Source organism: Salvia splendens, chromosome 14 (assembly GCF_004379255.2).
Source record: "Salvia splendens isolate huo1 chromosome 14, SspV2, whole genome shotgun sequence".
Classification (NCBI taxonomy): Eukaryota; Viridiplantae; Streptophyta; class Magnoliopsida; order Lamiales; family Lamiaceae; genus Salvia; species Salvia splendens.
The window spans coordinates 4,812,623-4,833,649 of record NC_056045.1 but is presented as its reverse complement, the minus strand read 5'-3'; the positions used below and the strand labels follow the sequence as shown (position 1 = coordinate 4,833,649).

The following is a 21,027-nucleotide window of genomic DNA, read 5'->3' as shown; positions in this document are numbered from 1 at the left end:
TGTATAAAGCCAAATTTCAAATTAAAAAAAAAAATAATTGAACCGCCGGTTTCGCCGGTTCGAAAACCGGAACCGCCAAAACCGCCGGAAAACCGGCGGTTACGAACCGGAACCGGAACCGCCGGTTTTCGAACCGGAACCGGAACCGTGAAATAGCCTCACGGCTCGGTTCCGGTTCCGAAGACGACCGAACCGGAACCGCCGGTTCCGAACCGGAACCGCCGGTTCGTGAACCGTGGGCATGTTTAGGTTGCTTCCGTATGAAGCTCTAGAAAATCATTTTTAATCTATCTAAGCTTATACTCTCTTAGATTCGGCCTCTCTCATTCATTCAATAATGATCATTTACTCTTATACAACAAAATTTATGTAAGGGCTAAACATAATTTGTAAAAGTTTAGAAAATTTTTGAAGTAGAAAACAATAAAAAAAATTGATTAGGGGCTTAAGCCACACCCTTCTTTTTACTAGTTCTGCTCCTGTGGACTGTGCACACTATAACCAATCCAAACAAAATTATTCAAATAAAACACAAATGATAGTTAATGTACTCAAACTAACATAAATATCAAAATAAGTAGTAGTACCTACTTTTGGAGAGCGAGTGTATAAAAATGTCTTTTAGGCTTTTAGGGGCCTTTTTGTCCAAAATATAGTCAAAATATAAAAAAGCACCTGAAACGATCAATTGGTATAGTATGAAGACCACAAATGATATTTTACAAGTATAGGGACCCTAAGTGTTCGTCGAAAGTATAGAACTTAAAAATGTAATTCACTCAATCCAGAAAACAAAAAACGAAGGGGAAAAAAACAAAAAACCAGGTGTCATCTCTTCGGTGGCCCCTCAACCAAAGGGGTTCACATATTCACTCTAAAATTGAAATAAAAAGGATTGAAAATTTATAATAACAATACTATTTTAACTGAAGATTAATTTATATGGTTTTCAAAGAAAGCTACACACTGAAGCAACTCTTAAGTTGCGTGTATGATTTTCTCTATTACGTTCAAAATCAAAAGAAGCAGTTAATTTATTCTGGATTCTTGGAAGTTTGTCAAATACTATATAACATCTGGGCTTTATACTTAGAGGTAAAGATTGTGTCTTCGTTTTCTTCACTTATTTTGGCAGTAATTTGCTGTAGATGAATTACTTCTTTATTAGTGACATAACTTCTTTATTTTTCTGGTCACTCTCTGTTTTTTGTAACTAAATTAGTTTATTTAACTGAGGAATTAAGTTCATTGGACATTGTCAGAGGAATTGCCAAATATGTGGACATAATTTGCATTTTTATCAGTATATGGATGCTTCAAAATCTTAAGGCTATGTCATTACAACACTGTGGAATTATTGTATATCTAGTTCAGTTCTCTCATTTTGATTGAAAGAAATGTGATCTGTAGATTTTAAGAGGAATGTGTATTATACAGTTGTATGATTCGATTATTTATTTGGACCGAATTGAAAAGATTTAGCTCAGAATTAACTCTTCGATTTGAAGATTAAGGGGCAGATCGAGCTATAATGGAAGTGCAACATAAGTTTATGGAAAAACCAAAGAAAACGAATGATCGTGAGAGAAATGAATGATCGCGTTTAGTTTTGAGGATTAGCCTGTATTGATAATAGTATTATAGTAGTAATCCATTATTTACTAAGATGGATTGGAATTTTGGAATGCCCTTGTTAATTTCTCTCTCTCTCAACTAATTTTGCTTGATTTGCATCTCATTGAACGGGTGGGATTAAAGAATTCCTAGCAATGAGGATAAAGATACTCAAATCATGTATCTTATTGATCATGGAAAGTAAGCATGTAGTGTTAACTTGAATTTGTTGTATTAATGACTTTTTTTTCATTTGGTTCACACTTCCAGGCAGGGTGGCTCCGGACGATGGAGATCATTTCTTGCCACGCTGCACGCTGCTGTTATGTTTTAGACTTTAGAGGGGTTAACCACTTGAGCACACGGATATCCAAGCTCCCCATTCTGAGGGGGGAGAGGTTCTTTTATATTTTATCAGAACCAGGGTCTGCGTCTTCAAGATATTCTCGTGTAGATAGTCTGAGGTCGATGAGGCTCCACCAACATCGAAGGTCAGGGAGAGTTTGCTCTTGTGACAAGTATGAACATGCTGGTTCAAGTGTCGTAGCTGAAACTTCTAACTCTTATATACTTGATGGTGAAGAGGGTGGTAGCAGTGTGTCTGATGGTGTTCGGTCAATCCCCAAGGTGTCGATTCCTAGTTTGCCAGACGGAGGAAATGGTGATGGTGTAGATTTTATCAGCAGCCGTTTCTGGGAATGGAAGCCGAAGTTAATTGTTCATTATGAATTTATGATACATCAGGTTCTGAGAATACTGATTCCCCACCAGTTCTCTTTCTTCCTGGATTCGGGGTGGGGTCGTTTCATTATGAGAAGCAGCTCAAAGATCTTGGTCGTGATTACAAAGTGTGGGCTTTAGATTTTCTTGGCCAGGGCATGTCATTACCGGTTGAAGATCCAACTTTGCAGTCACAAGATAGAGAAAAGGGCTCGTTAGATGGAGAAACAAGTGTTTGGGGATTCGGAGATGAGAGTAAGACTTGGGCCGAAGAACTAGTCTTTTCAGTTGATCTATGGAGGGATCAAGTACGCTGTTTTATACAAGAGGTAATTGAGAGTTTCTTGACGATTTCATCGTTTCTTGAACTATTTTGTTATAGAAATTAAGGTGGATGCCCTTTTTTTTTCTTTTACCCTCTACTCTTTCATTCATCTCTGTTTACTACATGATATACTTCTGTTTTTACTAGTTTTATTACAACTGCACTGCCCTTGAAAATCTGATCTTCTGCATTCGTGAAAACTATATAGTTGAACCAATATGGTAAAGAGATGAAGTATTGCATCGGTATTGCAGGTGATAAAAGAACCTGTTTATCTTGTGGGAAATTCTCTTGGAGGGTTTGTGGCTCTGTATTTTGCAGCATGCCACCCTGAATTGGTAAAAGGTGTAACTTTGCTCAATGCAACGCCGTTTTGGGGATTTCTCCCTAATCGTGAAAGATCTCCAAGACTATCGCGACTCTTTCCCTGGGCGGGAACGTTCCCTCTCCCTTCTAGCCTCAAAAAGTTTATCGAAATTCTGTAAGTTCGTTGAATCCTTTCTGCAACATTCATTCGTTTTCTCTCTTTCTCGAAGCATGCAACATTTCTGTTATCATTCTAGATGGCAGAAAATAAGTGATCCAAGAAGTGTCACAGAGATACTGAAGCAAGTTTACGCAGATCACACAACTGATGTTGATGAAGTGTATTCTCGTATCGTTGAAACCACACGACATCCAGCGGCTGCTGCATCGTTTGCTTCTATTATATTTGCTCCTCAGGGGCGATTAACCTTCGAGGAAAATTTAGATAGGTCTGTGCAAAACCCGAGTTGCAGTACTTATGTGATGTTACCATACTTGTTCTTGTGTCGCTTATTGAGATGTCCTCTTTCTTGTGAACATAGGTGCCGGAAGAACAATACACCCATTTGTCTCATGTACGGGAAGGACGACCCTTGGGTGAGGCCTGTCTGGGGTTTGCAGGTGAAACGTCGAGTTCCAGACGCTCCATATTACGAGATAAGCCCTGCCGGTCACTGCCCCCATGACGAGGTTCCTGAGGTACCCTGCCAATTTTCCTTAAGTATGTGACTATCAGGAAATTTGTGGTGTGCTTTGATTAAGATTCCAAAACTCCTGAAAAGATGATGATATTTGAAATAAGCAGATCATGATTCTGGCTTTAAATATCCATCAAATTCCAGCACTCTTCTTATCTCTTCAATAGGTCTCATGTTTATATACTCAGGTTGTGAACTTTCTTCTGCGTGGTTGGATCCGGAACCTGGAGTCAGATGGTTCGGCCATGCTGCCTTTGCTCGATGGGGAAAGAAGCGAGCATGGTGTCTGCAAGGACTTGGAATTTACGAGGGAAGATTCTAGAAGATCGGTGCGGGTGCAGTTCTACGGCTCCAAGTTATCTGTCTGGAATTGGTTAAATTATCAGCTGAAAGCTCTCTTCATCTGAACAGGTAGAAATAATGCCCTTTTGTAAATCCTGTATAATCATGATTTTTGGTTATTAGTCTGCCTACTGAAGTATCCTATCAAATCACTTTATAGAAAATGTTGTGAATTTTAGTCACAAGACTAGTTTTCTTTAGTTATCAAATATGGGATATTAGTTACTGATTTTGTGACTTGAGCTTGCCAAAGTGGTGAGGATTGAAATTTAATATTAGTTAATCGTTTCCTTTAAAATGGCTGGTATTTTGAGTCTTTAATGGAGTAAAAAATTAATAAAGCTTAATTCATGCTGATTGAAATTTAAATAATCACTGATGTCACATTTTTGCATTAGGATCATATAACTTTATTTGAGCAACTAATTCTACGCATGGTTCCAGTTGGCAGGCTGATTCTTTCTACTGTAAGTATAGAAAATTTCGTTACACAAAATTCTTTAGTATTTTCAATTGTGGAAAAGTATGACTACAAATTTCATGATTCACCCCAATTTTGTTTTCTTTATATTAAGGAGAAAGAATCTTCCAAACTTCGAAATTTCTGAAAATCACCTCATTTCGAGTTTTTCAAACCATGGCGATTGGCCCTCTTTTAAAAGTAAAACTTTTTTGAAGGCTGTAAATTAAATCTAACAAAAGTAGCTTTGATTATATTTCTCAAAATTTAATAGACCAAAAACATGTTATACTGTCATCAAACTTCAGATATAAGATATCTCAATAACTAATTGCCTTTCTTCAAGCTAAGAAAATGGCAAGTACCATTATTTGGAAACAAATTCATAAGGAGCTCTCAGTAAATGTTTAGTGAGTAATATACATGCAACAGAACTACCTTCAAACTTCACTACACCAAATATTAAATCCGAAAATCAGGTCCTCAGCCGCATTGACACTTGTTTGTGTCAGCCTACTACCGTATGCAAAGTTTACTACTCCATCAAAATATTAAATAATCAAAGAGCAAGATGGTTTTGGGGATATACACATACTTCCCCATCAACATATTATTCAAAATTGTATAAAACCGATTGTTACCGGTGAAAAACCCACGCCCTCATTATTCATCATCATCCTCAGAGCATTTTTAAGCGCCGCCGGATCCATATTTCTTTCCAAGGACGAGTAACTGCAGCTTGTCGTATCCAGCAAGCACACCAGCACCAGCAATGGCCCTCAGAATGTTAGCTCCAGCACCCTTGAACAGAGATTTGGCACCCTCGTTCTTCAAGATCTGAGAGAACGCATCCAACGAGCTTCTGTATTTCACTGCTTCACCAGATGTCATCATCATACGTCTGCGGACAGTATCGATTGGGTACGATGCAAGACCAGCACCATTTGTGATCAACCAACCCAGGGCAAAGCTAGCAAAGAAACTATCCTGAAACCAGCAAATTATTTCAAAGACAGCTAGGTCAGTATAATCCAGAATATTTAAAATGCAGATGAATATGCAAATATTTAGAGTGGTAGATACCTGCAGCGAGCCGGTGAGAAGAACTGGCTTCAAGGAATCGTACATTCCAAAGTAGAGACCACGGTAAACAATGATTCCTACACATGATATGTTGAATCCACGATAGAGTCCAGCAATGCCATCGGATGCCAAAGTCTTCCTGTAGACATCAATCAAGCCGTTGAACTGCCTCTCTCCTCCCTTCTTTGCAGCCTTGGCATCATTAGCCAATCTAGTACGAGCATAGTCCAGAGAGTAAACAAAGAGGAGAGAAGAAGCAGCAGCTGCACCACCTGAAGCCAGGTTCCCAGCAAACCATTTCCAGTAACCATCCCTGTCTTTCTTAAAGTTGAAAAGCCTCTTGAAGTAATCTTTGAATGCAAAATTCAAGGCCTGCAAATGATTCAAAAGATTTTATTTAGTATATAATTTAGGGAGTAAAAGAAACATATTAACAGTGAACAGAAAACAAATATCACATAACTTGCCTGGGTTGGGAAGTAACGGATCACATTAGCAGTGTTTCCTCTCCACAAGGAACCAAATCCTTCTTCTTTAATTGTTCTTGAGAAACATTCACCAATGCCTCCATATGGTTTAGACAATCTACCAGTCTTTAGCATTTCATCCTGGTTTTGTATCAACAGTTTCACACGCTCAATAGGAGCTGCAGCTGTTTTGGAAACCCGCAAATCCTTTCTCTGCAGGGGCTTGTACAAAAACTGGGGAAGCAGTAGACTTGACCAAAGACAGATCGCATGTCATTTGACATGGATATGTCAATGCAGCATTACTGTAGTTCCCATATTTATATTGTGACTGATATAAAGATGGCCGAGGCTGACCACCTTCAAATGCTCCGAAACGCTGAGTGGGGGTTGATCTGAAAAGTTGTCCAGACAACTTTTGTGCAGTTGTGGGGTAGTGTGGCTTGTCCATAGTCATTGCTACCTTTTCAAATGAAAAAAGTGCACATCAGGATACAAAAATATGTACGCTTCATAAATATAGAAAAGGTCAGAATGAAAAGGCAAGCAACATAATATAGCACCTGCATCAATAATAGAAACTGATTTTAAGCAAAATAAAAACAATATCACTAATACTGATATACATCCACTTGTGCGTTCATTCTTTGATAAGCCACGATTATTCAAGCAACAAAGATTTGTCTTTAGTATACACAATATCACTAGAATCAACAAAAAAACCACCAAAAAAATTTAGAAAAAAAAAACAATCTTGAGTAATCACTTGAGAAATATGACCATTGCTATAACTAGAACCTGCCAAACTGAGAATTAGAGCACCCGCAACGCGTCGCGCGGGTGTCTCGTATCTCGTCCCTCCGAGACGAGACGGCAGTGAGACGCGTTGCAGCGTCCCGTCTTGTCCCGGTCTTGCCGAGACGCCCGTCCCACCAAGACGGCTGGCGCGCCAGCTCGCCACGCGCCCGCGCGACGTGGCACTAGGCGTGACGCCCACTAGCCGGCCCGCGAGTGGGCTTCGTCACGCTGACGCAATAAATCATTTTTAAAAAAAATTGAATTTTATAAAAAAAATTAAAAATTCAAACGGTAATGTTACCGCTTTCGACCTTTTTTTTTTTTACTCTTTAAATACTCCTATTTTATCATCATTATACACACAAACACACATCTATTCTTCCCAAATGATCTCCATTTCCTCTCCAATTTTCATCTAACCTCTCAAATTTTCAACCCAAAATGTTCGGCGACGGAAACTATGGCGGCTCCGGCGGGTTTGACATCAACACGTTTGACGACTAGGGGGCATGTACAATGTCTTGGGTAGTTCCGGTTCCGATTCGTCGACGCCGGCGGGGTACCAACCACCTCATTTTGATGTGGATGCATACGCTCGTCCCTCCACCCCGAGGTATTCGCAGGGATTATCCCAATTTATGGAGGATTATCCGGATGAACCCAATCCGGAAGGAGGACGAGACGGTGGAAGCTCCAGGGCATCCGACGCCGTGGAGGAAGAGAAGGAGGCGGCCGAGGAAGAGGAGGATATAGGTCGTCATCCGTACAGCCGCAAGGACACGATGGCTCTGTACAACGCCTGGATCAGCGTCTCGTACGATCTCATCGTCGGGAATCAACAATCCCAGAAGTGCTTTTAGGAAAAGGTCACTGAGGCCTACAACGAGATTAAGCCGAAGGGGTCCCGCCGCCACACATTGAAGATGCTCCGAAGTCATTTTGACCGAGTCGACAGAGAGGTCAAAAAATTCTGCGGCATCTACAAGAATTAAGCGGCTCATTACCAAAGCAGAGCCACTGGAGCCGACATTCTGAGATCGGCTTTGCGGGTCTATTTCGACGACAACGGCAAAGAATTCAAACATGTCGATATTTGGGAAGCCGTCAAAGATGTCGAAAGGTGGCCGGCGGTGTCCAGTCCAGCACGGGCTCGACCTCAAAACGCACGAAGCACACAGCGGGTGGCCAATACTCGTGTAGTGGGGGCGGTTCAAGCAGCGCCGCACAGGAGATTGCCTCACAGGAGGTTGAGGGCACGGCAGACGATGCAGGGGGTTCTCCCGTGTGCGCCGCCGATATGAATCAAGCCAGGCGGGTTCCCAAGGGCCGCCCTCCTCCCTAATGTCTATGTACTTCACCGCCACGATGGCGGACACTTCCTGAATGACACCCGCCCAATATCAAGCCCATCATGCCGTCATTGTGTATCTAGCCGGACAACTTGGTATTCCGCCTCCATTCGGTGCACCGGTAGTTTTTATAATTTCTATAAATTTGTATTTTAAATTATGCCTTTTTTTTATTTATTTTGCCACGAATTTAATAATGTATTTTTTTTAGGATTTTAAGTTGTAATTTTATTTTATTTAATGAAGTGTGTTTTTATTAATTGAATTTGTTGGAAATAAAAATAAAAAATGAAATTGAATAAATAATTAAGGGATGAGATGGTTAAGAGACGGATAAGAGATGTAGGGTTGCAGGCAGTGTTGTTAGGGTCGCGGGGCCCCCGGGGTGATGAGGGGGGACCCCGAGTCGCAGGGCGACGGGGCGAGAGACCCACGAATCGGGGTGCCAGAATAGCCGAATGATGATTATATTTGTGTCTCTTTTATAAGTTTGTTGCTTGAATGTTTATCACATCAAATAAATCTACATACATCATTACTCCATATTAAAAAAAGAAGATTGGACGAAAAATATAAATTTTTAAACAACAAAATATAACTAAATAACTGAATTTTATTATCAAAAATCATCAAAGTTCCAAAAAAAGTTACCCTATATTAGACACTTCCCCTCTTCAACTATCTTTTAGTATTAGAAATAATTATTTTAAGTGTTTTTTTTGGGTAATTTGCTAAATAAATTAAGATAGATGGTCAAATTTTGGTAGTACTCATTTTTTTAAATTGAAAAAAAAATTAAATCACGAAAGATGAAAATTTATAATTGTCTCACCCATCTATTTTCTGGTGAAATAAGATATGATGTGATAGTCAGTCTGAAATACATAGACAAAATGATAATTGAAAAAATGATAAGTCGACACCGTCTGATACAATTTACTCCTGACATCCCAATTAAGATGACACAATTTTCTTTTTAGTTTATCCCAAATGAAATGACACATTTCTATTTTTGAGAACTTTATTTCTTAAAGTAATACACTCGACCACTTTTTTCTCTCCTCAATTCAATATTCAACTCTTTTTCTCTCCATTTAATACTTACACTTACCTTTTCTCTCTCCAATTAAACATATTAACCAACAACTCCTAATATCGTGCCAATCAAAAAATGTGTCATCTTAGTCTGAAGGATGGGAATACTAATAATAGTGAATTATTAAATTTTACATAGAACAAACATTACAATTTTAAAAAGCATTAAATAATAATTGTTATAGACGAATCGTCATATCTTGAAATTGTAGAAATTTATTTTCACTATCAATTTCATATACTCAAACCAATGACAAACCTATTTTAATAAGTTTCACAAATTGTAGAAATTTATTTTCACTATCAATTTCATATACTCAAACCAATGACAAACCTATTTTAATAAGTTTCACAAATACTCTGCATCTTAGTATAGTTAAGAATGTTTGGAACTAAAGCTAGTTTTCATAATTTGGAATAAGTAAATATTTTGTGATGATTTGATTTTAATTATTAAGGGTGTAATTAAATTATGATAAAAGTATTCTGTAAGATAAAAATTTAAACAAATTATAGATACATTGTTAGATAATAAATTAAATTTATTAGAGATAAAATGAAAATTATAGAGTACTTTCTCCATTGGACTACAAATATGTTAGGGAGAACAAAATAAATTAAATACTCCTGTGATTAGTTCAACTAGACGGACTATCAAAATTATCTCTATTTTTTCTATCATTTGACACGTCAAATGTTTTACCCTCTTCCAATGTGGAGTACTACTATAGAGATATAGTACTGAATAAAAAAACAGATCTTGTCTACTTCCCTATTCATCTTTCTTCTCCACACCGTCGCACCATCCCCTTTTCTTCTTTCCATATTTCCTCTCTTTGCATACACATTTACAGCTATTTCTCTCTGCCTCTTCTCCACTTCGTCGCCCAAGTCTTGTGTTCTCCTTCCTAATTAAATTTTCAATTTTACAAAATCAGGCGGCGGGATTTGCTGGCTCTTGGGGCGGAGACCCAAACGCTCCACGGCGACCCAGACGACCCAGGCGCTCCCCACCGTCGCTCCACGGATCTCGCACGACCCCGTCGCATCGGGGCGATGTCGGTCTCGACCCTTACGACCCGCGACCCAGGCGCGCTCGGGGCGCGATTTTAACAACACTGGTTGCAGGTGTTGTCTCTTAGTTAAGAGATGGAATGAAAAGTACAGTGGGGCCCATGAATAGTTAACAGATGAGACGGTTAAGAGACGGATAAGAGACAGTGTTGCGGATGGCCTTAATACTGAATACACGGAAAGTTCCAACACGTTTTACTTATCAAAAACATTACTACAAAACTATAACTAATACTGAATAGACGAAGCTAATCGATTAAATTCAACCATAACAACTTCATGAAATCAAGTTTTGTTGTAATCGACAGCACATGAACATCAATCGCTAGTAGAATTACACATTAAGTCCTGGGGAACTCAAGATGTGCATCAGATCGGTAAAGGTGAACTAAAAGTAGGTAAAAATGCCATCATGATGAGAGAGATACTAAATCGTGAAAAAAAACTGCATCATTGCATAAACATCCTTCAGATGAAGATTTGGGTACAGAATATGAAAGGTGAGCATAAATCAAGCCGAAAATTACTTAGTAAACAGCAGAAACACAACATTTGACACAAAGTTAAACTATAGAGGGAAATTACGAAATCAATCGAGCTGCAATGATTGAAGCAAGGAATTTGGGAGAAATGAGTAGAGAAGTTACCTAAGCGTAGAGTCGTAGACGATGCGAGATCGAGAGGAGTCCGCCTTGACCTAAGGCTACTGGAACACACACATCAACGGCGGAGTGAGCAAATCGAGGGATTTATTTATAGCCCACTAAAAAATAAGAAATGATAATGTAAGAGAATAAAAAAGAGAAATAAGATGATAATAAAAAATTAAGGGAATACCCATTATAAGGTTAATAACTGGATCGCTTCTCAAGAAGAGGAAATTTATTTCTACCATAAATCATGTTCCTGTCTTTTTTCTCTCTGCAACTTTTAAACTAAATAATTGTGTTAATTTTTTTAACAGTTAATATAATAGTCAAATTTTTACTTATTCCAAAAGGATTGATTAATAAAATTTCTACTTATTCCAAAAGATTTATTCTCCATGATAACATAGCTATGTTATATTACATGGAGTATTAAATTCAGGATGTACTATAATATGTTTTGGCATAGTTTGGTAGCTATGATAATGGTATTTTTACATTATTGATTATTTGGTGGTATAAATTATTTATTTCTAAAGCCTATGATTAATGATGGGTCCGATATAATAAACTCTCATATTATAGATAAACTAGTATCACGCCCGTGCGATGCACGGGTCATTTTAATTTCTTCATATTTATTTCATTATGCGAAATAAAATTTGTGAAATGATAAACAAAAGAATATTCGACGTCCTCTTACTTCGGATTATACTTTTCCAATCACATTAACCCCACATGGCCACAAGAGTGCGTTTAAATGCTAACTTTTCTTTAAAATGTCAATACGATCACATTAAAATTTCAACACATATTTGTGTTGACATTTTAATAAACTGTCTTGACATTTAAATATCAGACTTAAAATTAAAAAGCATTTTAATTCTGTGAAAATATGAATTAACCGTTGAGTTATAACTGCAGGAGCAAGTTTACGTTGCAATAATTTAAGATTGCACTGGTGAGACACTTCCTAGTCGAGCTTCATTTCATTGCAATATAGTGACCCTATACACTAAAAACCCAAACCTTGAAACCTAAATCATAAACCCTTAACTTTAAAATATACTCATCATGACCAACAAATGAGCCGGATATCAATAAAATTCTCCCTCTGCCTCAGTTCAATTTTACTTTGTTGATCACTTATTCAAAATATACTCATCATGACCAACAAATGAGTCAAATATCAATAAAATTCTCCCTCCGTTCCAGTTCAATTGTACTTTGTTGATCACTTATTCTATTTTGGGGGTTTTAGATATGTATTTGATATCTTACATTGGGTCAGCCTACTTGATAATCCTTACTGATAGTGGAGGTTTTTTACCTGAATCTTGTCTGTAAATTTGTTTATATGCTCATATCAGCTTTTGGCTTGTCATTTTAAATAATATTTAACGTTTGATATTTCAATATTTAACGTTTGATATTTTAAATAATAATACTAATAATATTGTAACTGAAGAAATCTTTTAAATAAATTTACTATCACTTCTAATATTTAACGTTTGATATTTCAATAGCCATTTATGTTATTTGATTTAAAAACCTTTTCATTTTAAAAATTTAAATCCTAAACCCTAAACTCTAAACATATATCATAACAATTGGGAAAACATTTGACTTTCCTCACTAAGACATAGCAGTATTTTATAGCAATTATATGCACGACCCATTGTATTTCCTTCAAAATTGTATTATGAAATTATTATGAAAAGTAAGAATATAAAAATAATCATTCATTAAATATAACCTATAAACAGTGACTAAAATATTTTTTATATCTAATGCAAAAACTACAAACACAACAATATATAATCAAGAACACGTGTACTTCAATAGTGAAACAACGTTAATAAGAAATATGTCTCTCATTTATTTTTTTGGTACTAACTTCACATTATCGATTAATATTGAAATGGAAAATGATATAATTGTACAAAATCTAAAACTAAGAAAATGTATAAGAATTTAAAAAAAACATAAAACTCAATCGATTTGACATTTAAATAACGCAAATACATACTCCGATATATTTTGACTATACTACTTTTGGATCTCTATTACAACTTTAAAAAGATCATGAAAAATCATGATCCCTAACTCATATATAGTGTACACTTTATTGTTTTATTTGCAAGTGAGTGAGAATGAGTTTGTGGAAAAATCATGATCCCTAAATTACTTAATAAAATAAATAGAATAGTGGTTATAATTTGTGTATCAGTATTTATCATGTAAATAGATACCAAGGCAATTAACCGAATACCCACTCCTCTCATAAAACGATACCGACAAGTCAATACAATTCATCTCAACTTTTTTCTCCTTTTCTTTCACTGTTTCATTTATGGTTCATATATGGAATTGGAGTCCACATGAAAATTCCATTTTCATTTCATCATCACTTACCAAGAATCATTTCATAGTAATCATTTGCCACACTTTATTTGCAATCATCATTTGTATGTAATCAATCTTTTCAATTATATTTATAATTTTTATTTGCACAAAAGCGTTATCACAATGTCACACATTTATTTAGCTTTTAATCGCAATTACTTTTTTTTTAATCGCAATTACTTTACATTTATACTTTGCGCCAATTAGTCGGGATCTTATTGCCACTCTAGCATTTTGAGGTGATTTTCAATTTACTAATTTTGAATTCTTTGTTTTTGTTCTCATAATTTCAACCGCCCCCTATTTTAGGGCGTATCATTATTTTCCCATTTAAATTCTCAGTTTCGTTATTTGATTCCCATTTAAATTCTCTAATTTTGTTCTCATAATTTCAACCGCCCCCTATTTTAGGGTGTATCCTAAATTAAACAATTTTTAATTATTGTATAATCGTTACATTTTTTATTAATGACTTCCTTTTTAATGGTTGTCTGAATTAAATAAATTTAATTAGTGTATAACTGTTCAAAAATGTTGATTGGCCATTGAATCTTTCAAAATATTCACATAAACTAATTATCTTGTCAATAAAAACCAATGACATTAATTACGAAGCAATCTTAATTATGTTATTAACAATGTTGAAATTCTAATCTTATACTTATGTTTGATTTAATTACATTGTTCATCAATCCGTTTAATTATTAACATTCAATAATTTCACTAATAGAAAAAAATCGATTGACAATAAAAAAAATTAATCAACTTCATTAATAAGATCTATATCATGCAACCAAAAAATGAAGAAATCGATAAAAAATATTAGAGTTCAGAATCATTTATGCTCATGCAGCTCTTGCCCACCGCCCATCAGCCTCCATCTATCTCCAATAGCTTTCATCTTTTCCACTCATCGTCTCCAACACTTTTATCGTCATGCGTCGACACCATCTTCTCCATCAGGTTAGTATGCTCTCATATGTAGATGAGAACTTCAAACAAAAGTCAACTAAATACCCCATATTACAATTCGATAAATATTTCATTCATGAACAATGCAAATACAACTTTGCGTTTTGTACTATAAAATTTTATAGATTACTTACCAATTTCAAAACCAAATTTGGCAAGGGAATGCTTCCATGATTTCAACATTTGATTGATAAAGTTGTGGTTTGTAGATCACTAAAAGAGATTAGTTCCATTTCCATAGTTTCAACCATCCTCTTTGGTAAGAACACAACAACAAATATTAGTAACATAATAATCACACAAAAATAATGCATAAAGTGGTTAAAGATAAAAAGATATTGTTGACAAAGAGGAAGAACCATACCGAAATATTATTTTTTGTAGAAAATTCAGTGATGCAATAGATTATAGGTGAGGGTAATATGAAAGTGGATAATAAGCTAGCAATGACACAAATATATAGACAAAAAATATAGGGAGTTTATAGTGTGTTATAATTTTCATTAAATTATTATTAACACAATTACTAATAATGTGTAATAATGTGGCTGTTATAAAGTTAATCTCTAGTTCGTGTAACCCCAATTCCATGGCGGATTGATATGTGGTGCTTATTATTGAAATTTTGAAATTAAATCATAATTATTAAAAATTTGCAACTGCCAAAATTTTTTAAACCTCTATGAAGAAATTGCATGCCACATTTATCACTCTAATTAGTGTAACCGCCTATTCTATTGTTATGGACGAAATATTATTAGTGTAAGATTGAGATGAATTGATTCAAATGATGATTATGATTGGTGAATTGTAACAGCTATATTAAATAATTGAATTAATTTTTTATGGACCAACAAAAATATCTAACGTTTGCAATATAATCCAAAACTTATATATATTTACAATTAAGGCTAAAACTTTTCCACTTCCACTCCCCTAAATTATTAATTTATTATAACAACAATAAAAACCGTACACATTATAATTTCATTTAAATATGTAATAACACATTATAATCTCAAACCAAAATTTTTAATTCCTAAAATGCCCCCAAAACTCAACTTTTATATATGTATAGATAATCTGGTCTCCATGGTGTGATTATTTATCACCATCAATTTTAAAACTTGACAAATCTCTTTCTTACACAAATACCCTCGTATTAACATATTTTGTTTACATAAATATCCCTTGTTTTCAGTTCTCTACATCCGTATAATCCTTTTAAATTTCATGAAAAATTACTTTACATTATTTTAATGACTGTAGCATATGTTAGGCTATGAATAGTCTTTATATAAATTAGTTTATTGACTTATTTAATTAAATGATAGAGTGATATTTTTTTAAGGAGATATACTCGCATGCAAAAGAGTCTCAAGATTTGTTTAACATATGTTGGGCTATGAATCTACGTAAGATTAGTTCAAGTCTTCAATTGATCACCCGAAATTATTTAAAATTCCCAACGACTTCTATTAAATAAGTAGAGATCAGTGGACTTTGCTTATTAAAAATATAAATAGTGAAGTAGAAGATCTATTTCTCTGCAGCCTAACTCATTCATTATTGCATTCTTGAAGCTAATAAAATGTGTTTTGATATACCAATGCAGAGTACTCCCTCCGCCTGCGAATAAGAGTCTTGTTTTGCCATTTCAGTCCGTCCGCGAATAGGAGCCCCGGTTTTCTTTACTATATTTAGAAATGAGTAATGGAGACTTGAGAGTTGAAAGAATGGAGCAATGGAGAAGGAGACTGCATAACGGAGATGGAGACTAGAACATATCATTTTATCTAATTTTAAAAATAACTCTAATTATTATGAAAGTTAATTAAAAGGATAATATTGTCATTTACCTATTTTATTCTATTATTTTGAAATCCTATCAAACAACATAAAAAATAAAACAAATATATCCTATAGTCTACCAAACGTGTAGAATAGATTATTAATCAAATTTATTAAGATAATTTGTATAAAGATAATTTAACTTAGGATTGTTGTTTTGAAATAATTTTCTTTTATTATTTTTTTTATGTTATGATATCAATAACTATGGTAGTAGTAAATTTTTATATGATTCCTGTAAAAATAACAAATACTGCTATTACAATGATTCGATCAAGAATTGAAACTTTGCAATGATTATTTTATACTCTAATTTCAATGTGCTTTAAGTTGTTTAGACTATATATATTATCAAGATTGTATAATATTTTCCATATTATTTTATTTGCAAAGATGAATACATTAGTGTATAAATAAGTATATTTGCTTAGCTTATACAAAGACATCATATGACTGAATAATTAATTAGATTCTTAATTAATCTAATCAACTCAATCTAATTATTCATAATCCTCTTAGTAATTAATATTTTGAAATTATAATTAACTAATAGTACGATTACTGATTAAAAAAAAGTTAACACAATTATTTTGATTAAAAATACTATCAAAGAGAGAAAGTAGAGGAGAGAGACAAAAAAAATGAAAGAATGAATTGAGACTAATATACCATTTTCTATATTAGACTATTAGGCCAAATTTAAAGTGTCTAGAAAAAAACAAATTTTTGAAAAATTTTGTGATATTTTTCTATAGATATCAAAGTGCAACATGCAAATTTCATAGACTACTTTTATAATTCATTCTATTTTATAAGATTATTAAAATATTAATCAATTAATATTACTGTAATTACTTAAATTATATATAGAATTACATTTTTATATTGTGGAAGCTTACCATGCTTAATATCATGCATATTTGTATCACATGTTTTTGCTTTTCCTCAACTCCTCTTCTCCATCACTATCTGGTGTCCATGGCCTTATCCACACTACTTTTACGTTCAATGTAACTGGCATGTTTATACCTGCTAACTCCTTTACTTGTGGAAATCGAGTGAGAAATATATAACTGATGGGGTACGTACTAAACAAGCCCAATAGCAGTGACGGCCCATCAGCCCAAAGCCCAAGGAAGAGTATCAGTTCGGCATTACCAAAGAGTTCGGCCCCAGCCTACAGCTCGGTAAAAGCCAACCAATCAGTTCGGCATTACCAAAGAGTTCGGCCCCAGCCTACAGCTCGGTAAAAGCCGACCAATCAAGCTCTACTCTCAGATCGGCAAAAGCTGCTCGGCAATAGTTCAGAAGTTCGGTCTCAGTATTCGACCGAACTGGGAGATAGTGGACTCATGCAGAACCTCCACGACCTCCACTACACGATCTATTTAGTGGTGTCAACTCATGCAGGATAGCGGACCAAACAAAGAGATAGTGGACCCATGCAGGATCTCATGACCTCCACGACATCCACTACCTAGTTAGTGGTGATGCAAGCCACGACCTAGTTAGTGGTGATGCAAGCCACGATCTTAGTTCAATGTATAAATAGAACTTAGATCAGACAGGAGAAGAGAGCTCTCTAGACATCAAATATCATATAGCAAGTCTGTATTTGTAAGCTGGAAAACCAGATCAAGCAATACAATCTTGCCCTCCTTTCTTCCCGTGGACGTAGATTTACCTCAGTAAATCGAACCACGTAATTCCTTGTGTCGTGATCTATATTCATTACCTGCATTTACTACTATCAAAAATTCGCCCAACCATCACTGGCGCCGTCTGTGGGAAACAGAGAACCAAATTTGTGATAAAGCGAGTTTTTGATCCTCTTCTACCAAAAAAATGCATACCAGATCACATAATACCCGTGCTTCCGTCCGTGATAACCATGAGGAAGCTAGTCCAGCCCGCAGGTCTGGAAAATAGCCTCGGGAGAAATCTACTTCCAGTTCTCACGGAGAAGGAACAAGCCGCTCAAAGACTCATCGCACCGAGTCTTCCCAGCAGCCCGATTTGAACGAGGCTGTCAAGTTGTTTTTGGCCGAGAAGCAGGAAGAGTTCTTAATTTTCCTGCAAAAGGGCCAAAAGCCGGAGACGAAAACGGTGGATTCTCCCTCCTCATCCAGACATGAAAGTCACTACCGCAGTAGTGCCGTGTCTTCCAGGAAGAAGAATCCTCAACCCCGACATGTTCCTGTTCCTCCTCGGTACCGGAATCACAGGAGAACTCCATCTCCTCCATACCGAAGAGATGTCGGGTTCGCCATGTACGGAGCATTGAAGACTCCGTTCTCGGACGATATCACCCGAACTCCTTCGATGACTTATGACGGGTTAGTAAATCCTCATGACTTCCTGGGACGCTATCAGTATAACATGGCGAACCAAGGTCTCAATGAGGTCCATATGTGCAAGCTGTTTCCCGAGCTGCTTATCGGGAACGCAAGAAGGTGGTTCGATAGCCTCCCCCAAGGCAGCATTAGATCTTACCGAGATCTAATGGATGCTTTCCACAGGAGGTTCTTTCAGAAAGCGGAAGCCCGAATCACTTCGGCTCAGCTGCTTTCTACGCGTCAAGGTCGCGACGAAAAGATCAGCGACTTTATGACGAGGTTCCACAAGGAATGCCTACAAGTAGATGATCTCAATGATCTACTTGTCATTTCGGCATTCCAAAATGGAATCCTGCCCGGAGCTCTCTACAGAAAGCTCGTGGAATGCAGTCCGCAAACAGCTCAAGAGATGTGGGACATTGCGGACCAGTTTTCTCGTGCCGATGAGGCAGACCGTCGAAAACGGTCTTTAGACAGCTCATCTAGAGAAGACAAAAAGAAGCCCGATCATAGCGATCAGAGGCTTCCTCGCCGAACTCCTTCCCCACTAAAGGAGGGATAGCGGTCATCCGAGGTGATCAAAAAAGAGCGAGTGTTTGCAGATTGCGCTTAAAAGTGCCGAGCAATCAGATCGGCACCATCAAGCATAGCAATCACAGCAGCCGGAGTCAGAGGCAGGCGAAATGACCGAAGTCACACCGGAGCCGAACTCGATGGTGTACGGCACTGAAGCCGTGATTCCGGTTGAGATCGGCGTACCCAGTCCCCGAACTCTAAATTTCTCCTCAGAAATGAATGATGACGGACTGAGAGCCGAACTAGATCTGGCCGAAGAAAGAAGAGAATTGGCCTGCATAAAAGCAGCCAAGTACAAGGAGCAAGTAGCCCGGTATTATAACCAAAAGGTGAAAAAGCTGCAATTTCAAGTGGGAGATCTCGTCTTGAGAAACAACGAAGTAAGCCGAGCAGAAAAGCTGGGCAAACTCGAACCCACATGGGAAGGTCCATATCGGGTGTCAGAAGTCCTCGGCAAAGGGTCTTACAAATTGACTCACATGTCAGGAGAACAAGCACCCCGAACATGGTACATTTCCAACCTCAAGAAGTTCCATTTGTAAGAGACAGTCCGGTCAGTCAGTCTTGTGTCTAGTTCGGTCCTAGGGGTATGTGCTTGCTTTGTTTTTTACTTGTTTTTCATGTCTGTCTATGTGCGTTTTGTCTGTCTATGTGCGTGTCGTCTCTTACAAATGTTACTGAGGTATCTTGTTCTTCGAAGGCTGATCCCCTTTTTAGAACATATATAAGCCAACGATTGTGAGTCCAAGCTTCTAAGGAGGATACAAGACCACAATTCAGCTTAAGAAACAAGCAGTTCGTCTGAAACGAACTGCAACAAAGGGAAAGTCCGATCCACGCGATAAAACTCGCCGAACTAGGACAAGGGAAAGTCCGATCCACGCGATAAAACTCGCCGAATTAGGACAAGGGAAAGTCCGATCCCCAAATTAGGACAAGGGAAAGTCCGATCCGAGCGATAAAACTCGCCAAATTAGGACACAAGCTTAGTCCGGTCAAAGAAATTTACTTCATAAGACCAAAGACGAGTCCGGTCAAAGAAGTTTACTTCATAAGACCAAAGACGAGTCCGGTCAAAGAAGTTTATTTCATAAGACCGAGGACCAAGTCCGGTCAAAGAAGTTTACTTCATAAGACCAAAGACGAGTCCGGTCAAAGAAGCTCACTTCATAAGACCGAGGACGAGTCCGGTCAAAGAAGTTTACTTCATAAGACCTAGGACGAGCACGATGAAATTTTTTCGCTGAGCTGTAAATACGCAGTGATAGAAGCGAAATGAAGATTTCATTTATTAAATCTTGTTCGGCATACAACTCCGCTGCCCTACGAGAAGGCGTTACGCTATTACAAAGGACTATTCTACTGTCCCTGGTTGCTAAAGTTGAGCCATCTATTCACAAAATCCTCGTGAAGCCGAGTTCGGGCGTTCTCGGCAGCTGAAGAATAAGCAGGTCGACGAGATGCTCTAATCGACCTACCGCCTCTTCCCTGAGCCCGGGAAGCTCTAGCACCTCGGCGGCGAAGAGTCTCTTCACGAAGCATTTGTTGATCTTGCTCACTCATAATCACAGCTCCTCTACGAACTTCAGTCCGTCCTTGTCTTGACGTTTCCGGTTGCTCCTGAGTCCGTTCTCGTCTTGACGTTTCCGGCTGTTCCTGAGTTCGTTGCTGACTTGGAGTAGGGTTTTGAGCAAGTGAATCAGGGGTTTGAGCTGGAGTGCGACCATCTGTTGGCGGGAAATGCCTAAGGAATCTCTCGATTGAGGGACGCCGGGAAAGAATGATGTCGTACCGAGAAGCCCAGCGCCGCAATGATTTCACGACTTGTTGGCAAGCCGAGCTCTCCAGCGCATTGTTCCTCCGGAGTACGTGATATTCCTCCCACAGTTCGTCAACTCGTTCCTGAAC

At 37.1% G+C, this 21,027-nt stretch overlaps 2 pseudogenes; one reads left to right on the top strand and one right to left on the bottom strand.

The window, feature by feature from the left end:
- Positions 1–941: 941 nt before the first annotated feature.
- LOC121765482 lies at positions 942–4,289 on the top strand (annotated as a pseudogene).
- Positions 4,290–4,813: 524 nt separating this feature from the next.
- Positions 4,814–11,097, bottom strand: LOC121765483 (annotated as a pseudogene).
- Between the last annotated feature and the right edge of the window lie 9,930 nt (positions 11,098–21,027).